The sequence below is a fragment of the Sus scrofa genome, chromosome 17, assembly GCF_054392235.1.
Source record: "Sus scrofa isolate SSC_HxYL_T2T_F1_AM1 chromosome 17, Sscrofa_HxYL_maternal_Yorkshire_Landrace_v2.0, whole genome shotgun sequence".
Lineage (NCBI taxonomy): Eukaryota > Metazoa > Chordata > Mammalia > Artiodactyla > Suidae > Sus > Sus scrofa.
In genome coordinates, this window is record NC_139399.1 from 33,926,235 (window position 1) to 33,946,945 (window position 20,711).

General features: G+C 45.1%; 1 long non-coding RNA gene across 1 annotated transcript in view; it reads right to left on the bottom strand.

Annotated features, from left to right (window-relative positions):
- LOC102162195 (uncharacterized) overlaps window positions 1-19,332 on the bottom strand; it is a 24,330-nt gene extending 4,998 nt beyond the window's left edge. The window contains exon 1 of the long non-coding RNA XR_014832892.1: window positions 19,211-19,332. This is a non-coding gene — a long non-coding RNA (uncharacterized LOC102162195). The remainder of the gene's footprint in view (window positions 1-19,210) is intronic.
- Window positions 19,333-20,711: the final 1,379 nt, after the last annotated feature.

Genomic DNA, 20,711 nt, shown 5'->3' on the forward strand with positions numbered 1-20,711 from the left:
TGGCAAAATAGAAATTAAGGCATTCCCAGATGCCAAACTGAGGGAGTTCATAAGAAATATTGAAGGGTGAAATGAAAGGACACTGGACAGTAACTTGGAACCATACAAAATAATGTCAGTAAAGGTAGCTGCATAGTTAAGTATAAAGTCAGTATTGTATTTTTGGCTTGTAACTTCTTTTTGTCTCCTGTGTGATTTAAAAGACAAATGAACAGGTAGTTCCCATCGTGGCTCAGTGGTAACAAACCCAAATAGTATCCATGAGGACAGGGGTTCGATCCCTGGCTTTGCTCAGTGGGTTAAGGATCTGACGTTAGCGTGAGCTGTGGTTTAGGTCCAAGACACAGCTCAGATCCTGCATTGCTGTGGCTGTAGCGTAGGCTGGCAGCTGAAGCTCCCATTTGACCCCAAGCCCGGGAAATTCCATATGCTGTGGGTGTGGCCCTAAAAAAAAAAAAAAGAAAAATGAAAATCAAAACCTATGTTAATGAGCACACAATAAAGATACAAATTGTGACAAAACAACCTAAGATGGGGTGGAATTGTATAGGATAATTTTTGTATACTATTAAGTTGGTATTAATTCAAACTAGATTGTTAGAAAATTAAGATAATTGTAATCTCCAGCATAATTATGAAGAAAATAACTAGAAAAAGTATATAGAAATATACTCTGTATAAATATGTATACAAAGAAATATACAGAATTTAGATTTTGAGAAAAGTCAAAATGATACACATGAAAAAATTAAACACAAAAGAAGGCTATATTGGAGGAGTTGGGGGACAAAAGTTATAGAGGGTATACAGAAACCAAATTTGCTTAAGTGTGTCCTTTCTTATCAGTAATTATTTTGACTATAAATGGATTAAACTCTCCAATTAAAAGGGACCAGCAGAATAGATTTAAAAATCCTGATCCAAGTACATGCTATCTCAAAGATACTCACTTTATACACAAAGGCACAAATAGGTTGAAAGTGAATTAGTGGAAGAAAGATATTCCATACAGATAACCAAAACAGAGCCAAGGCAGCTATGTTAACATCAGACAAAATAGACTTTAAATCAAAAATTGTTAAGAGACAGTGACATTTTATGCTGATAAAAGGGTTAATCAAGACAATGTAACAATTAGGTGTTCCTGCCTGGCGTGACTCATTGGTAATGAGCCTGACTAGTATCCATGAGGACCTGATTTCGATCCCTAGTCTTGATCAGTGGGTTAAAGGATCTGGCATTGCCATGAGCTACAGTGTAGGTTGAAGATGCGGCTTGGGTCTCTTTGAGCCCACGCCAGGTTCCCACTCTGGGGATCTGGCATTGGGAGGAGGAGCCCCTGGAGCATCTGGCATTGCGGGCCAGTGGGGCTTGTGCGCAGGAGCTCCATGGGACTGGGGGTAAACAGAGACTCCACTCTTGAAAGGCGCACACAGGCTTTCAAATGCACTGGGTCCCAGGGTAAAGCAGAGACTCCACAGGAATCTGGGTCAGACCTGCCTGTGGTTCTTGGAGGATCTCCTGGGAAAAGAGAGGGTGACTGTGGCTCACTGTGGGGGAAGGACATTGGAGTCAAAGGTCTCGGGAATAATCATCAGTGTGAACTCTCTGGAGGTGGCCATTTTGGAAAACTCTGGCCCCATCCACCAGTGCTGAGAAGCTCCAGGCCAAACAAACCAGGTGGGAACACAGCCCCACCCATCAGCAAACAGGCTGCTTAAAGACACGCCCCGAGGCACACAGCCACCTCTCTCACACCCAGAGACAAAGCCCCACCCACCAAAGGGATGAAAATCAGCTCCACTTACCACTTACTTCCTCCCATCAGGAAGCCTGCAGCAAGCCCTCATACCAACTTCAGCCACAAGGGGGACAGACATCAGAGGCAAGAGAGGCTACAAACCTATTGTCTGCAAAAAGAAGACCACACCAAAAATCTATACAAAATGAAAAGGCAAAGAATTAGGACTCAGATAAGCAAACAAGAGAAAACCCCAGAAAACCAGCTAAGTGACCTGGAGATTACAAACCTCCATGAAAAAGACTTTAGACTAATGATAGTAAAGATGATTCTGGATCTTGGAAATAAACCAGAGGCAAAGATTGATAAAATACAAGAAACACTGAGCAAAGAAATAGAAGATTTAGGGATTAAGCAAGCAGATATGCAAAAATACTATAACTGAAATTAGACTGAAATGAAATCAAATTGAGATCAAATTATCTTCTCTGACCACAATGAAATGAAACTAGAAATCAGCAACAAGGAAAACTGGAAATTCCAGATATGTGAGAATTAACACACTAATTAAACAACTAATAGTTAAAAGAAGAAATCACAAGGGAACTACGAATGCTTTGAGTGCAGCAATTAATGTGTGCCGCTAAGGTTTCCATCACAAGTGCAAGGAAAAACTTTCTTATGCTTTCTAATTATGACAGCTAAGATCAAATGGGGAAATATAGGAATATAAAACATGGAGGGCACAGATAATTTTTCAACTCAGTCTTGTAAATGGCAGAGACTGTTATACTCCAAAAAATTTATAAAGTGAAAAAAGAATCTAGGGAGTTCCTATCATGGAGCAACTGAAATGAATCCGACTAGGAACTATAAGGTTTCAGGTTTGATCCCTGGCCTTGTTAGCCTGTGGGTTAACAACCAGTGTTGCGGTAAGCTGTGGTGTAGGCTGCAGACACAGCTGGGATCCTGTGTTGGTGTGGCTGCAGTGTAGGCCAGCGGCTACAGCTCTGATTCGACCTTTAGCATGGGAACCTCCATATGCTGAGGGGGCTGCCCTAGAAAAGACAGAAAGACCAAAAAAAAAAAAAAAATCTAAATTAGAGTTAACATTAGAAATTCTGGAAAATTATTTCCCTTAGCTTCCTGGTTGATCCTACTTTAAAAGCTGAAAGATCAAAATTAATTTAGATTAAAAGCAAACCAATGATTATTCAATAAAAACTTCTTTGAGGAGTTCCCTTGCGGTTCAGCCGGTTAACGATCCAGTGTTGTCACTGCTGTGGTGTGGGTTCAACCCCTGGCCCACGAAGTTTTGCATGCTGTATGGCCAAAAAGAAAAATAAATAAAAATTGCTTTGAGATGAATAAAATGAAAACAACACACCCAAACTTAGGGATGCAGCAAAAGTAGTGCTTAGAAGGAAATTTATAGCTATAAATCTCTACATTTGTTTGTTTGTTTTTTTTTGCTTTTTAGGGTTGCAGCTGCAGCATATGGATGTTCCCGGGCTGAGGGTCAAATTGGAGCTGCAGCTGCTGGTCTCTACCACAGCAGCTTGGGATCTGAGCCTCATCTGGGACATACACCACAGTTCACACCAACGCCAGATCCCTGACCCAGTGAGTGAGGCCAGGGATTGAATCCGTATCCTCCTGGATACTAGTGGGATTCATTTCTGCTGTGCCACAACAGGAACTCCAAGCCCTACATTTTAAAAAGGAGGACAATCTCAAATCAATAACATAAGCTTTGATCTTAGGAAATTGGAAAAAGGGCAAACTCACCTTGAAGCAAGGATAAAGACTAGAGTAGAAATTTAAAAAATAGAATTTTTTTTGTTTTGTTTTCTTTTTAGGGCTGCTCCCGTGGCATATAGAGGTTCCCAGGCTAGGGGTCAAATCAGAGCTATAGCTGCCGGCCTACGCCACAGCCACAGCAATGTGGAATCCGAGCTGAGTCTACGACCTACACCACAGCTCACTGCAACACTAGATCCTTAACCCACCGAGCAAGGCCAAGGATCAAACCTGCATCCTCATGGTTGCTAATTAGATTCGTTTCCTCTGAGCTATGATGGAAACTCTGACAATAGAAAGTAACGGGGGGGGGGGGGGAACAATGAAACCAAAACTTTATTTGAAACAATCAACAAAACTGACAAATTTTAGCTGGACAAAAGAGGTGTAAATGACTAAAAATAAAAAATAAAGTGGGCCTCTTTGGAGTTCCTGTTGTGGCACAGTGGAAACGAATCCAACTAATGACCTTGAGGTTGCGTGTTTGATCCCAGGCCTCGCTCAGTGGGTTAAGGATCTGGTGTTGCCATGAGCTGTGGTATAGTTCCCAGATGTGGCTCAGATACCACGTTGCTGTGGCTGTGGTATAGGCCACCACTGTAGCTCTGATTTGACCCCTAGCCTGGGAACCTCCACATGCCACAGGTGTGGCCCTTCAAAAAAAGGGGAGAGCCTCTGATGTAAACTGTACATACGTTCTCTTTGGTCAGTCTCGCAAGGCAATAGAAAAAAAAATAATACAATGGGACCTAATCAAACTTACAAACTTTTGCACAGCAAAGGAAACCATAAACAAACAAACAAACAAACAAAAAAACACCAGACAAACTAAGGAATGGGAGAAAATATTTGCAAATGATGCAACCAGCACGGGCTTATCTCTAAAATATAAAACAACTCATACAACAACAACAAAATCAACCCAATTGGAAAAATGGGCAGAAGACCTAAATAGACATTTCTCCAAAAAGACACTCAACATCACTAATTATTAGAGAAATGCAAATCAAAACTACAATGAGGTACCACCTCACACTGGTCAGAATAGCCATCATTAATAAAACTGCAAATAACAGGAGTTCCTATCATGGCTCAGTGGTTAACCAATCCGACTGGGAACTGTGAAGTTGCAGGTTTGGCCCCTGGCCTCGATCAGTGGGTTAAGGATCTGGCATTGTTGTGAGCTGTGGTGTAGGTCACAGACGCAGCTCGGATCCCTTGTTGCTGTGGCTCTGGCGTAGGCTGGCAGCTACAGCTCTGATTAGACCGCTAGCCTGGGAACCTCCATATGCCATGTGAGTGGCCCCAGAAAAGGCAAAAAGACAAAAAATAAATAAATCTACAAATAACATGCTGGAGAGGGTGTGGAAAAAAGGGAACCCTCCTACACTGTTGGAGGGAATATAAATTGGTACAACTACTATGGAAAACAGTATGGAGGTACCTCAGAAAACTAAATATAGAACTACCATATATATGATCCAGCAATCCCACTCCTGGGCATTTGACCAAACAAAACTATAATTCAAAAAGATACATACAATTCTATGTTCACTGCAGCACTATTCATGACAGCCAAGACATGGCAACAACCTAAATGTCCATTGACAGATGAATGGATAAAGAAGATGTGGTACTGCAGTTCCTGTTGTAGCTCAGTGGGTTAAGAACCCAATTAGAATCCATGAGGATGTGGTTTCCATCCCTGGTCTTGCTAATGGGTTAAGGATCTGGCATTGCTGCAAGCTGCGGCATAGGCCACAGAAGTGGCTTGGATCCCAAGTAGCTGTGGCTGTGGCATAGGCTGGCAGCTGCAGCTCTGATTCCACTCCTAGCCTAGGAACCCCCATATGCCGCAGGAGCGGCCCAAGAAATGGCAAAAGACAAAAAAAATGAAAAAAAATTACAGGCAAAAAACCAAAAAAGTGGGCCATTACTAGTGGCTTTACAGAAATGCAAAAGATTATAAGAATATACCATGAATAACTGGGCCAACAAATTAATTAATCTAGATGAAATGAATAGCTAGAAACATACATACTACAAAAATTTAATTACATATAAGTAGGAAATATGAACAGACCAACATGAATAAGAAAATCAAAGGAGTAATGAAAAGACTTTCAACAAAGTAGAGCCCAGGATCAGATGGCTTCACTGGTGAATACCATCTGAAGAATTAACAGCAATTCTTCTCAAACTTTTTTTTTCTTCTTTTTTTGGCTGTACATGCAGCAGATGGGTCAGAGATCGAACCCAGGCCACAGCTGCAACCTGAGCCACAGCAGTGGCAACTCCAGATCCTCAGTCCTCTGTGCCACCAAGGGAACTCCTCAAACTCTTTTTAAAAATTCTTCCCACGAGTTCCCGTCTTGGCCCAGTGGTTAGTGAATCCTACTAGGAACCATGAGGTTGTGGGTTCGACCCCTGGCCTCGCTCAGTGGGTTAAGGATCCGGCATTGCTGTGAACTGTGGTACAGGTCGCAGACTCGACTTGGACCTGGCGTTGCTGTGGCTATGGCGTAGGCCATCCGCTACAGCTCCAATTAGACCCCTAGCCTGGGAACATCCTTATGCCGTGGGTGCGACCCTAAAAAGAGAAAAAAAAAAAAAATTCTTCCTAATTCACTCTATGAGGCTAGTGTTACCAGATAGCCTGACAAAGACATTACAAGAAAACAACAGACCAACATCTCTTGGGAAAATCCTCAACAAAATGCTAGCAACCAAATCCAGCAGCATAATGAAAGGATTTTACACTGTGACTGAGTCGTTTCCTGATTCAAATAGTGAAGAAATCAACACAGTACACCACATTAGTAGAATGAAGGAAAAATTTCCATTTATATGAAATACCCAGAATAAGCCAATCCATAGAGACAGAAAGCAAATTAGTGGTTACCAGAGGCTAAGAGAAGGGGAAAAGGGAGTGACTGTTCTCCATTAAGACACAGGGTTGCCTTTTGGGGTGATGATTCTTTGAAACTAGATAGTGGTGATGGCTGTACAACATTGTGGATGTATTAAAAGCCCTTGAATCGAACCTTCTAAAAATGGTTGAAGTGGTAGGTTTTATATTATCTGAATCTTATCTCAATTAAAAATTTAAAAAAAAATATACCCACCCCCCAAATCCTGTAACTGTTGGAAAAATAAAAATCTTGGGCCAAATCTGGTGTCACACTCATTTCTGAAGCCTCAAATCACTGATATAAAATAAAGCTCATACAGTGGTAAAGTCCTAAACTGGCAGCAACAGCATTTCTTTCTTTTTTTCCTCTTTTTTTAAATTTCTTTTTAGGGCCATACCCATGACATACGGAAGTTCCAGGGCTAAGGATCAGATCAGAGCTACGCCATAGCCGCAGCCACGCCAGATCCAAGCGGTGTCAGCGACCTACACCACAGCTCACGGCAACGCCAGATCCTTAACCGACCCACTGACGAGGCCAGGGATTGACCCCGCATCCTTATGGATCCTAGTCAGATTCCTTTCCACTAAGCCATGACGGGGAACTCCGACAATGTTGTGATAATTTCTGCCGTGCAACAAAGTGATTCAGTTATACGTGTACACACATCCAAGCAACAGCATTGCAATTGTTTTCTTACATTTTCCAAAATGAATTCTCTGTCATACTTGGAAACAACCCAAATGAGTGAGACAAATTGTTCTGAAAAACAAGAGCCTTTGCTTTATTTATAGTTTGCAGCTGACTGGGGTGGTTAAATCCTCCAAGAATCTATTTATTAATCTATAAAATGTGGCAGCAAACATCTCAGAAGCAGGTGTACCATCCTGCCGGCCAGCCAGCCAGCCAGCATGAGGGCCTGGTGGTATACTGTAAATCTCTTTCTTGGGAGAAGCAAAATTTTGTCTTCTAATCCCTGTCCTCAAGCTGCATACAGTGTTATAGAGAAGAACAATACAACCCTTGTGAATATTGCGACAGTCCACAGCAAAAGGCTCATTTCTGTAACCCAGTCTCTCAGCACTGCTGGAAAAGCCAAAGGGCACACCTTCACAGAGAAGGGGTGTAGCCAAAAAAGTTGTCATTAAACAACTTTCCCAGGCTAGGGGTAAAATCGGAGCCATAGTTGCTGGCCTACACTACAGCCATGTGGTGGAAATTTAGGTAGGAATCAAGGAAGGATGGCAAGGACTTGGAAAATCAGAGGAGAGATAGAAAAACCCAGGAAAAACTAGCAGTAGAATTTTCCAAACCAGAGGCACATGGAAGCTCCCAGGCTAAAGGTCGAATCAGAGCTACAGCTGCCTGCCTACGCCACAGCCACTTGGGATCTGTGACCTACATCACAGGTCAGGGCAATGTCAGATCTTTAACCCACTGAGCAAGGCCAGGGATCGAAAACATGCCCATGGATAGTAGTCACCTTCATTACCGTTGAGCTACAACGGGAACTCCCTGGAAGTAAAATTTTCAAGTATGGAAATACCAGCTACGGATTCCACAAGGAGACTGGTTTGCTTCAATTTTAGGGAATGTATTAGGGAAATAAATTGTTAATAATGGCCAGGTCAAGTTACAGAGGGCTTCAAAAGCCCTCAGTTTGAGGCGTCTAGAATTAGAATTATAAAGGAAGGAGTTCCCGTCGTGGCGCAGTGGTTAACGAATCCGACTAGGAACCATGAGGTTGCGGGTTCGATCCCTGCCCTTGCTCAGTGGGTTAAATGATCCGGCGTTGCCGTGAGCTGTGGTATAGGTTGCAGACGTGGCTCGGATCCCGCGTTGCTGTGGCTCTGGCGTAGGCCGGTGGCTACAGCTCCAATTCAACCCCTAGCCTGGGAACCTCCATATGCCGAGGGAGCGGCCCAAGAAATAGCAACAACAACAACAACAACAAAAAAAAAAGAATTATAAAGGAAGAGGACACAATAAAACAAAATGAATGAAATGCCGAGGCATTTAAATCAGGGGAGAAATTCGGTGAAAAGGGCAAAGGAAAATCAGTCTAGACGATCAATAGTACTCAAGTTTGAATACAGAGCGTGGAAGAGAAAAGATGCTTGGCCTTTTCCAAGCCACAATCATTAAATATCTTTTAATAGTAGTATACTTTTTTTTTTTGTCTTTTGTTGTTGTTGTTGTTGTTGCTATTTCTTGGGCCGCTCCCGCAGCATATGGAGGTTCCCAGGCTAGGGGTTGAATCGGAGCTGTAGCCACCGGCCTACGCCAGAGCCACAGCAACGTGGGATCCGAGCCGTGTCTGCAACCTACACCACAGCTCACAACAACACTGGATCGTTAACCCACTGAGCAAGGGCAGGGACCGAACCCGCAACCTCATGGTTCCTAGTCGGATTCGTTAACCACTGCGCCACGACGGGAACTCCAATAGTAGTATACTTTTCTACTTTTGCTATTATTTTATCTCAAACCCAAAGGCCACCCTATGCTTCCAACTGCATCTGTTTTTGTTTTCCTTTTTTTGGCCATGCTCACAGTATGCAGAATTTCCCAGCCCAGGAATTGAACCTGAGCCACTGCAGTGACAACGCCAGATCCATAGCCCGTTGCACCACAGCAGGAACTCCTGTGGTTTTTTTGTTTGTTTTTTCTTTGTTTTTGTGTTTTAGGGCCGCACCCAAGGTGTATGGAAGTTCCCAGGCCAGGAGCAGAATCAGAGCTGCAGCTGCCAGCCTACACCACAGCCACAGCAACCCGGGAGCCAAGCCGCATCTTGAAACTACACCACAGATCACAGCAACACCAGATCCCTGACCCACTGAGCGAGGCCAGGGATCATACCAGCATCCTCATCGATACCAGTTGGATTCATTTCTGCTGAGCCACAACAGGAACTCCTGCGTTCCTGTTTGTTTTTTAAAGCCCATCTCCATTCTCCTTTGTGTGTCTAACTGCAGAGATTCCCACCAGGGCTCAGAGGACCACGTAAACGATGGTGGTTTCCATCCTGAAAAACCATCCTGCTCCATTGGTCTGGGCTTTGATAGGAGAATATGGTATGGAAATCGAGCAACAATTAAGTCCTAATTTGAAGAAATTTAGTGTTGCTTAATGGAGTTTAAGGAGCCTTTTCAGATATTTCCTTGTTAAATCAATACAAACCCAAACATATATACTGTGTTCTTTACTTGAAGGGAAAAACTTGGTGACTGGACTCAAAAGAGCCTGAGGTCCTGATGGACAACATTCATTTTTCCCCATGATTCGAGTCCAGATATTATAACAATAAGTGGTGAAGCTTCCTGTGTTTGAGTCAACATAAACACCAAAGCTCTCCTGCCTTCCCCCTCCATAGCCAAGATGAAATTGTATAATGTCTCTGCTTCAAATGCTCTGTAACACAGAGCCTGTTTCAGCCATATTCTCTGAGAAAACAACAAGTTCGAAATCACCATCAGTTTTTTTAAAAAATCGATTTAAAACACAAATTTAATGGCAATTTCTCATGACACACGATCTGCCTGACCAAAAGGCAAGGAGAACCTTGTGCCACCTCTAGCCTAGGGATCCCCACCCCAGGCAAATTCCCATCCCCCATGCACTAAGGGATGGGTCCACAAGAGAAAGGAAGCAGCAAGAGGAAGCAGCCCATGGCTACTCCCAGGTCCCAGTTCTGCTCTCCTAAGCCCCCTCCCCTCCTTTTCTGGGACAAAACCACCAGTATCCTGTTGGCGGCATCCAGTTCTTGCCTGAAAAGGCAGAAGACTGTCCAGTTCTTTGTACAACTCAAGCCAGAAAATACCTGTGCCCTTGTGTCGATCACTTCAGGATCAATTGGAGGAGGGATGCATAGTCAGGAGCCCCTGCCCACGTCTTTGATGTAAAAGGAGACCCTCAGAAGTTTCTGTGACTGTAGATTCGGGGCTGCCCTTTTCAGTTCCATAGTTGGCCAGGGATGAGCGGAAGCCTGGGTCTGAGGCATGTGTAAATAGACTAAAGGGAGGAAAGCAACTGGGGTGAGTTCTTGGGGTCCGCCTGCAGATACAAATGCAAGAAAAGTGAAAAATGGGGTTTGGGACACACTCCCAAAAAGCTTCATGCCCAGAGCTGGGGTACTGGCTTCAGGTAGGGATGGTCACTGTCACTGGATCACACTAGCAAGCATCCTACCATCCACGGAAGCCAGTGACCGGAATGTCTACAGTCCTGGTGTCCCTGCTGCACGGACTCAAGATACAGGCTCCCACCCCCCATGTATTGTTACGTCAGACAGGAGGAACAGGAACACCAGAACACAGTGGGCAGAGTTACCTGGAACCAACCACAGTGAACACCACTTTAAGTGAAAATATTCTAAGTTACAGGTGGTTTAAGGGATCACAGTTTGTGAAGTCCTTAAACATGTTTTCTACCCAATATCCTTTTGTCATTTTGGGCACCTCAGTTTTCAGAGAAAAAGGTTTATCAGAATGATGATTTAGGGAGTTCCTGTTATTGCTCAGTGGTTGGCAAACCCCATTAGCATCTGTGAGGATGTAGGTTCAAGCCCTGGCTTCACTCAGTGGGCTAAGGATCTGGCATTGCCATGAGCTATGGCTGTAGGTTGCAGATGCAGCTTGGACCCCAAGTTGCTGTGGCTCTGGCATAGGCTGGTGGCTACAGTTCTGATTGGACCCCTAGCCTGGGAACCTTCATATGCTATGGGTGTAGCCCTAAAAGACAAAAAAAGACCAAAAAAAAAAAAAAAAAGAATGATGATCTAACTTAACCCAGGCAGTTTTTCCTGTCACTGTGGTATAATGTCAAGAATCTATCCTCCATCTTTTATCGCACAACAGCCACAAATCCTCAAGAAAACTATCTGCAGAGATTCCTGGTGGTTCAGTGGGTTAAGGATCTGGTGTTGCCACTGCTGTGGCTTGGGTTTAATCCCTGGATCAGGAACTTCCACATGCTGAGGGCATGGCAAAAAAAAGAAAGACAAGAAAACCATCTGCAAAAACTCAATATGGCACATTGCATTTGATGTGTGTGCTATAAAAATTTGTTCTGAAAAGTTAATGAATGTGTTTGTTAAATCAAAAAGAGAAGCACAGAAATGCAGGACAGCCTAACATTTATCCTACCATAATTAAAATTGTGCCAACCACTCAGAAAAGCTCAAATTCCAATAGTCATTTTATAAGCAAACAAAAACCCTGAGCTAGTCACAGCAATCAGACAAAAGAAATAAAAGGTATCCAAAGGAGAAGAGAAAAGGTAAAAATTGTCATTCTATGCAGGTGACATGATACTATATCTAGAAAACCCTAATGACTCCACATAAAAACTACTCAAATTGATCAATGAATTCAGCAATGTAGCAGGATGCAAGATTAACATCCAGAAATCAGTTGCATTTCTGTGTACTAACAATGAAATAGTAGAAAAGGAATATAAAAATACCTTTTAAAATTGCACCAAAAAATTAAATACCTGGGAATAAACCTGACCAAGGAGGTGAAAGACTTATATGCTAAGAACTATAAAACATTAATCAAGGAAATTAAAGAGAATCCAAAGAAATGGAAAGATAGTCCATGCTCATGGATTGGAAGAATTAATATCATTAAAATGGCCATACTACCCAATGCAATCTACAGATTCAATGCAATCCCTGTCAAATTATCCATGACAGTTTTCACAAAACTAGAACAAACAATCCAAAAATTTATATGGAACCATAAAAGACCAAGAATTTCCAAAGCAATCCTGAGGAACAAAAACCAAGCAGGAGACAACTCTCCCAGACGTCAGACACTATTACAAAGCTACAATAATCAAGACAGTGTGGTACTGGTACAAAAACAGACATACAGACCAATGGAGCAGAATAGAGAACCCAGAAATAAACCCAGACACCTATGGTCAATAAATCTTTGACAGAGGAGGCAAGAATATAAAAATGGGAAAAAGACAGTCTCTTCAGCAAGTGGTGCTGGAAAAACTGGACAGCTGCATGTAAATCAATGAACACACCCTCACACCATGCACAAAAATAAACTCAAAATGGCTTAAAGATTTAAACATAAAACAAGACACCGTAAAACTAGGCAAAACATTCTTTGACATCAACTGTACAAATGTTTTCTTAGGTCTCCCAAGGCAACAGAGGTAAAAACAAAAATAAACCAATGAGACATAATCAAACTTACAAGCTTTGGTACAAGGAAACAATTTTAAAAAAAACAACCTATAGAATGGGAGAAAATAGTTTCAAATGATGCAACTGACAAGGACTTAATCTCTAAAATATACAGCTTACATAACAACAGCAAAAAACCCACAACCCAATTGAAAAATGAGCAAAATACCTAAAGAAACATTTCTCCAAAGAAGATACATAGATGGCCAACAGGCGCATGAAAAAATGCTCAGCATCACTGATTATTAGAGAAATGCCAATCAAAACTACAATGAGGTACCATTTCACACTGGTCAGAATGTCCATCACAAGTAAGTCTACAAATAACAAATGCTGGAGAAGGTGTGGAGAAAAGGGAACCCTCCTACACTGTTGGTGGGAGTGAAAATTGGTACAACCACTATGGAAAACAGTATGGAGGTATCTCAGAAAACTAAATATAGAACTATCATATGATCCAACAATCCCACTCCTGGGCATATATCTGGACAAAACTTTCACTGAAAAGCATACATGCATCCCTGTGTTCATTGCAGCAATATTCACAATAGCCAAGACCTGGAAACAATCTAAATGTCCAACAGATGAATGGATTAAGATATGGTACACACTGGAGTTCCCATCATGGCTCAGTGGAAACAAATCTGACTAGAATCCATGAAGACGCAGGTTTGATCCCTGGCCTTGCTCAGTGGGTTAAAGATCTAGCATTTCCATGAGCTGTGCTGTAGGTCACAGACATGGCTCAGATCTGGCGTTGCTGTGGCTGCAATGTAGGCTGGCAGCTGTAGCTCCAATTTGATCCCCAGCCTGGGAACCTCCATGTGCTGCAGGTGTGGCCCTAAAAAGACCCCTCCCCCCAAAAAAAGATGTGGTGTACATACACAATGGAATACTACTCAGCCATAAGAAAGAATGCCATTTTCTGCAACGTGGATGGATCTAGAGACTCTCATACTAAGTGAAGTCAGAAAGAGAATGACAAATACCATGATATCATTATATTTATCATTTATATGTGGAATCTAAAATGAACCTACCTTAGAAAAGAAACAAACTCAAGGACATGGAGAACTGACCTGTGGTTGCCAATGGGGAGACGGAGGGAGTGGGATGGACTGGGAGTTTGGAGTTAGCAGATGCAAACTATTACATTTGGAGTGGATAAGCAATGAGATCCTGCTGTACAGCTACTCTATTTAATTACTTGTGATGGAACATGATAGAGGATAATGTGAAAAAAAAATCTCTATGTATGACTGGGTCATTTTGCTGTAGAGCAGAAACAGAACATTGTAAATCAACTATTATAAAAAAAATTTTAAAAACCCCTGAGGCTTAGCACACATATTTTGGGAACATCTAATAATTTAATGGTTAGATATTTCCTATTTACATTTCTAGTAAATCTGGCACATAAAGGCTGCCTTCCTGCAGCCATGCCAGCCACATTTAAATGGCACATGGCGACTCGTCTGTTTTGCTGTAGCTGCACTGCCCTGCAGGCAACCAGCCTCAGACTTCCCCTCCAGCGCTTGGGTAAGCAAGCAAACAGCCCCACCAACGACAACGTGGTGACTCTGGTTTCTGGAAACCCGAGAACAGAGTGTTAGCTCTAAGAGAGTGAAGAATGAAGGCTTTAATTTCTCTCGTTGTCTGCTTTCTCCTTCTCTTCTCACTGGCTGTGACCATCTCAGCCATCTCCGTTTGATCAGAAGTGTGATCTGAGGAGTTCCCGTCGTGGCGCAGTGGTTAACGAATCCAACTAGGAACCATGAGGTTGCGGGTTCGATCCCTGCCCTTGTTCAGTGGGTTGACGATCCGGCGTTGCCGTGAGCTGTGGTGTAGGTTGCAGACGCGGCTCAGATCCCGAGTTGCTGTGGCTCTGGTGTAGGCCGGTGGCTGCAGCTCCGATTGGACCCCTAGCCTGGGAACCTCCATGTGCCACGGGAGTGGCCCAAGAAATAGCAACAACAACAAAAAGACAAAAAAAAAAAAAAGAAGTGTGATCTGAGCTGAGTAAACCCAGCCCACACACCTCCAAGTTCTGCTTGGCGTTTAAAGGAAGCACATGTTTACGGAGATTTCCTGGGGATGGATTCTGGAGCAGAGGGTGAACAAGGACACAGAGATCGAAGCTGACGCAGACCTTCTGAGGAGCTTGTCTTCCTGACAAGTGGAGGGGACCCACTGACTAAGCTGTCAATCAGTCATGGTCACCTTTGCACAGGCAGCTCTGAATGCATGGAGTTGAAGACTAGAAAGCCCGAGTGGGAGCTACCATTGTGGTTCAGTGGGTTAAGAACCTGACCTGGCACAGTCTATGTAAGGATGTGTGTTCAATCCTGGCCATGCTCGGTGGGTTAAGGATCCAGTGCTGCCGTGAGCTACAGTGTAGGTCACAGATGCTGGTCGGATCTCACATTGCTGTGTCTGTGGTGTAGGCCAGTGGCTACAGCTCTGATTCAACCCCTAGCCTGGGAACTTCCATATGCTGCAGGTGCAGCTGTAAAAAAGAAAAAAGAAACAAAAAGCCAGAGTGGGGGGATCTGGGGGGTGACAATTTTATCAGACCTAAAGTGATGACCTTGGCTAAGCCCACAGTTGCAGGAAGAGGAGGAGCCACGAAGTTCAGGGGCCACAGATCTGGCTGACTGGATGTGAATGGGGCGGGGAGGGAGGTGGCACTGAGGTCTACCATCTGGGGGATCCAGGGGCACATGGGTGCCACCAGCTGAGACAGAACATAAGCAATAGCCCTAGAGCTCCCCCTGGGGACACAGCCCAGCCTCTTTGTAGGTGACTTCCTTCCCCAAGGTCTACCAAGGACTCTGAGTAGTTTGGTTTCACTTTCATTGCCAAAAATTGTAGTTTCTGGTTTTCACTGAAATAAATGCATCCCACTGACTTTGACTCAGTCCTTGCATGTGGCCCAACCTGGCGAGATCGGGCAGCAGGTCAGGGATCCTGCCTACCCGCAGCCTCCCGGGGCCAGCCTCCACGCTGCACCCCTGGCCAGAAAGTCTCATGCTTACTTGTACAAGGCTCTGGCTACAGGGGTGGGGTGGGGGTGGAAATAAAACCAAACCCCAAAACCCAATAAAACAAATTCCATGGTGCTGGTGCTCTGTCCCCTGGAGGATGGTGGGACGTGGGAACATGAGGCTGGATGTGCTGCCATCCAACCAGGTCAGTAAATGGCACAAAGATGACTGATGAGCACTGTACACTTCACCAAGTGTCAGGCCATCATGGGCTATTTCACAACCTTGAAATGTGATGCATATGAAACATGGAAAGTGGCTCCAGTAGGAATGTCAGCTTCCGTTAAGCCTCAGAGAGAGGCTTTCCATCAAGCAAATGGTCCAGCGGTGGGATGCACCCTTGCCCAAGGCTCGCCGGAGAGAAGACATTGTAGGGATTCAAATGGAGAGCTGGTCAAAGCCATGTGCAACATTAGAAGGCTGGACAGGCGGCGTTCCCTTCATGGCTCAACCCGACTAGGATCCACGAGGATGTGGGTCCCATCCCTGGCCTCGCTCGGTGGGATGGGGATCTGGCATTGCCGTGAGCTGTGGTGTTAGGTCAAAGATGTGGCTTGAATCCCGAGATGCTATGGCTGTGGGGTAGGCTGGCTGCTGTAGCTCTGATTCAACCCCTAGCCTGGGAACTTCCATATGCCGCAGGTACGGCCCTAAAAAGCCAAAACGGAAAAAAAAAGGGGGGGGGGGCTGGACAAAGGTGCCTGGCCCTGGCTGTGGTCTTAATTTGTCCTTCTCCCTGGGGCACCTCCTGATCCACTGAACAGAGAATGAACCCAGGCTAACCTATGGGCACCTTAAATTCTCTACACACATCGTCCTCTCTCCAAATGTCACAGCAAATCCTCATGCTCTAGGTCACCCTTTCTGCCCCCAAAGGGCAGACACACACCAACTGCTCCCTAAATGCACCCCCTTTTGTCTTTTTTAGGGCTGTGCCCACAGCCCATGGAGGTTCCCAGGCTAGGGATCAAATCAGAGCTGCAGCTGCCAGCCTACAACACAGCCACAGCAACAGTGGATCCAAGCTGAGTCTGTGACCTACACCACAGCTCACGGCAACGCCAGATACCCAACCCGCTGAGAGGGGCCAGGGATCGAACCGGAATTCTCATGGATCCTAGTCAGGTTCATTACCACTGAGCCGCTATGGGAACTCCTCCCTCAATGCCTCTTGATTGGATCATTTCACTTCCCATTTTGTAAATATTGATCCTGATCTTGAGAGTAGGAAAAGCCAGTGTTCTTTCACAAAAGGTACCACAGTATTTCTGGGTACATGGAGTAAAAAAAAAAAAAAAAAATCAGGATATTATTATATTTTTTATGGCCTCACCCATAGCATATGGAAGATCCCCAGGCCAGGGACTGAATCCAAGCCACCACTATTGCAAGGCCAGATCCTTTAAACTGCTGTGCCGGGCCAGGGACTGAACCCACACCTCCAGAGGGACCTGAGCCACTGTAGTTGGATTCGTAACCCACTGCACCGTGGCAGGAACATGAGGATATTTTTTAAACAAGGAAGTAAACTTCAACATTAGCGAACAAAAATATTTATGTAAGGTAGTTTTCTAAACATCTGTGTAGACAATCTCTGGATGGTACCATTTTTCCTTCATTTGAATTTTCTGCATTGTTTTAATTTCTTACAATAAGTATGTAATGGTTTGCAAAAACAAACTTAGCTCAGTAACAGCAAAAATTAGTACATTAAGAGTTTCCTGGTGGCCTAGAAGTTAAGGATGCAGGGTTGTCACTGCTGTGGCTCAGGTTCAATCCCTGGCCTGGTAATTGCCTTTTTTTTTTTTTTTTTTTTTTTTTTAAGGGCTGTACCCACGGCATATGAAGGTTCCCGGGTGAATAGTTGAATCAGAGCTGCAGCAGCCGGCCTATGCCACAGCCACTCCAGATACAAGCCGCATCTTCGACCTGCACCACAGCTCACAGCAACGCAGGATCCTTAACCTACTGAGGGAGGCCAGGGATTGAACCTACGTCCTCGTGGACGCTACTCAAATTCGTTTCCACTGAGCCACGAAGGGAACTCCTAGGACTTTCCTAATGCTGCAGGCACCGCCTCCCCCTGAGGTAGGAGGTTGATAGGCTTCTGGGCTGAGAACAGCTGGGGCTTGTTAGGCTGAGTAAATTGGGCCTTGCTTCTCTTTGACACGTCAAAGGGAAGTTAATGGCAGGAGCTGAGCTCTGTTGGAGTAAAAGATAAGACGACCACTTCAATCACTCCTGGGGTCAAGGAGACCTCCCCAATTACATACACAGCACAAAGATCCTGGGGGTCAAAAAGGGAGGGGGCACCAGGCCATAATAAGTCTCGATACCATCCCAGAATCCTTTGCTCTGGAATCCATCTTTGCCGAAAATGGGCACACATGTCGCACATGCATCAGGGAGGGCCCTGGATCTAGTCAGGTGTGAGAAACAAAACAAGATAATTGACCAAAGGGAAAAGACCAGGAAGAACTGCCCCATATAAGTGATTTAAATCACCTTGCTGGCAAGGTCCTCATTCAGGGGACGCCCACACCTGCAGTCCTTTTGTGGGCGTTACTGCTTTGCTTCTGCCTTAAAAGGCTACTTTCCTATGCTTTCCCACGTTGTACTGTGTCTCTAACAATAAACTCCTGTACCTGTTTTTTTATAGTCTTTGCCTCCTTGAAACAGTCATGGTTTCAGCAGAAGTAAGAATCAGGGTAATTTTGCTTCTAGCCTCTAGCCGGTCTAGTGGCTAGAATTCCTGCTTTTCATCCAGGCTGACCAAGTTCAACTCCTGAGGAGAGAATTAAGATCTCACTTTGAGCCATCACTCCCACCCCCAGAAAGTTAATCATTTAATCTGTCAAAATTCGCTGAAGCCTAAATGTCTGCCGTGATGATGAATGTGTCAATGAGGCAAAACATACAGCGTTACCCACCTTGTAACAACACATAAACCCATGGGACCAGGATATTAGTTGAAATTTAAAACATTTTGGAAGTTTTTTAGGTGATAGAAGAGTTGATACCCAGATATTTTCTAGTCTACGGACTTACGTATTGTTACTATTTTGTCTTTTTGCCTTTTCTAGGGCCGCACCTGCAGCACATGGAGCTTCCCAAGCTAGGGGTCCAATTGGAGCTGTAGCCGCTGGCCTACACCAGAGCCACAACAACGCTGAATCTGAGCCGCATCGGCGACCTACACCACAGCTCACGGCAACGCTGGATCCCCAACCCACCAAGCAAGGCCAGGGATCGAACCCGCAACCACATGGTTCCTAGTCGGATTCGTTAACCACTGAGCCACGACAGGAACTCTACGTATTCTTATTCCTACTTACAACCTTTTATCAGAACTATCCAATTAAAAAATATATATATGGGCTTTTCAAACTTTACAGACAGGACACCCCTGCTGCAAAGTCTGCAGTTCGGCTAGAAAATTCTTTTGCTGAAACCCAAAAGCCACAGTGAATTTTCTCAACAGCTATTTGCTAAGAGCGTGCTATTAGCATACCAGGTTCCTTTGGCCCTACGACGAGCAGCAAGCCCAAATATAGAGGCTGACGTTTGCAGTAGAGGGTTGAGTTGCAAGGCAGCCAAACGAGGAGAAGGGAAAGAAAGCAAAACCCCGCCTCCGGAAAACAAGGGGCTGGGGGTATTTATGGGATAACGAATCAGGCAGCAGGGTGGTCTGAGGCGTGGGGAGAGGTGATTGGAAAAAGGTGCAATGATGGAGATCATTCTGTGCAGCTGTAATTAAACTACAGGCCTCGCATGCTTCAAAGGTCACCAGCTGATACTGGCCCATGTGCTGACCCTGGCGCATGCCCAGTTGGAGGGTGGTGGTTCTCCAGTCCGACCTGGCTCAGCTCAAACAGACACAGCTGCATCCAAGTTTCTGGAAAACAATTTGGGTAAACACTTTATTGTTTAGGCTTTGTGCTTCTTAGAGGATGTGCAAGTCTTAAAACGACCTGGAGGAGTTCTCTGGCGGCTCGACAGGTTAAGGACTTTGTGGTGTCACCGCTGGGCTCCAGTTGCTGCTGTGGTGTGGGTTCAGTCCCTGGCCTGGGAACCTCCACATGTCACAGGCATGGCCAAACCCCCTCCCCCACCAGACAAAAAACCCCCTCCCCACCCCTTGATCAGTGATGGTAGGTGAAATGGATTTGACTCATTACTTGTAGTTTCAGTTTCCAAAAACTGGAAGGAGGCACCAGAATTCAGTGCCTTCAGGTGTCTTGTTTCTCAGGACATGGGCATGTGGCCAGGAAAGTGCCGTATGGACTGGTCATCTCTGCTGGAAGGACAGGAGGGCGCCTGCACCTGCCCAGACCCAGGGCTCAGAGAGGCTAGGTAAATTTTAGGAAGCCAGGTCAGATCTCAGGAGCAGAGGCAGAGAAGAGGCTGGGATGGAGGCCACGGCCTCCAGGAGGGCCCAGGCAACTTGGGAAGGGTGTTTGGATTTCCCACAGGTATAGTGAAAGGCAGGACACCTGCAGGATGGGAGGGAGGAGGCTGAGGGACAGGGTGTGGGGGAGGGGAGGCTAGGCCTGAGCAAGGGCTGGGTTGGGAGGTGGGAAGATGGGGTGGGGACCCAGTGGGCACCATCCCAGTTGGGTGGGTGTGGCCATCCTAGGCACAGTGGCAGCGGGGGGCATGGGGAATGTGCTGGGGTGGCCCCAGGCGGGTGGTGACAGAGAGCTAAGCAACGTGATCTGAAAGCCCATCGGTGCCGAAGCCAAAGGCCCTGGAAAAGGAAAAAGACAAAAGGAAAGCAAAGAGCAAGGTCACAGCTTTGCACATCATCTCACCCTCAGAGGGCAGAAACTGCACGGTGCAGGTGCACGTGCAGAGGAGTAAGGGACAGAACCTAGTAACTCTTGAGTGCTGCTGCCCCAGATGACAGGACTTCAGGCTTGAGGAATTACCTGAGCAGAAGAAGGGCCTCCTGGGGTCAGGCTGCAGCCTGGGTGGGAGGGAGTCCTGCTCGGTGGCCTTGGCCGGTAGCAGTG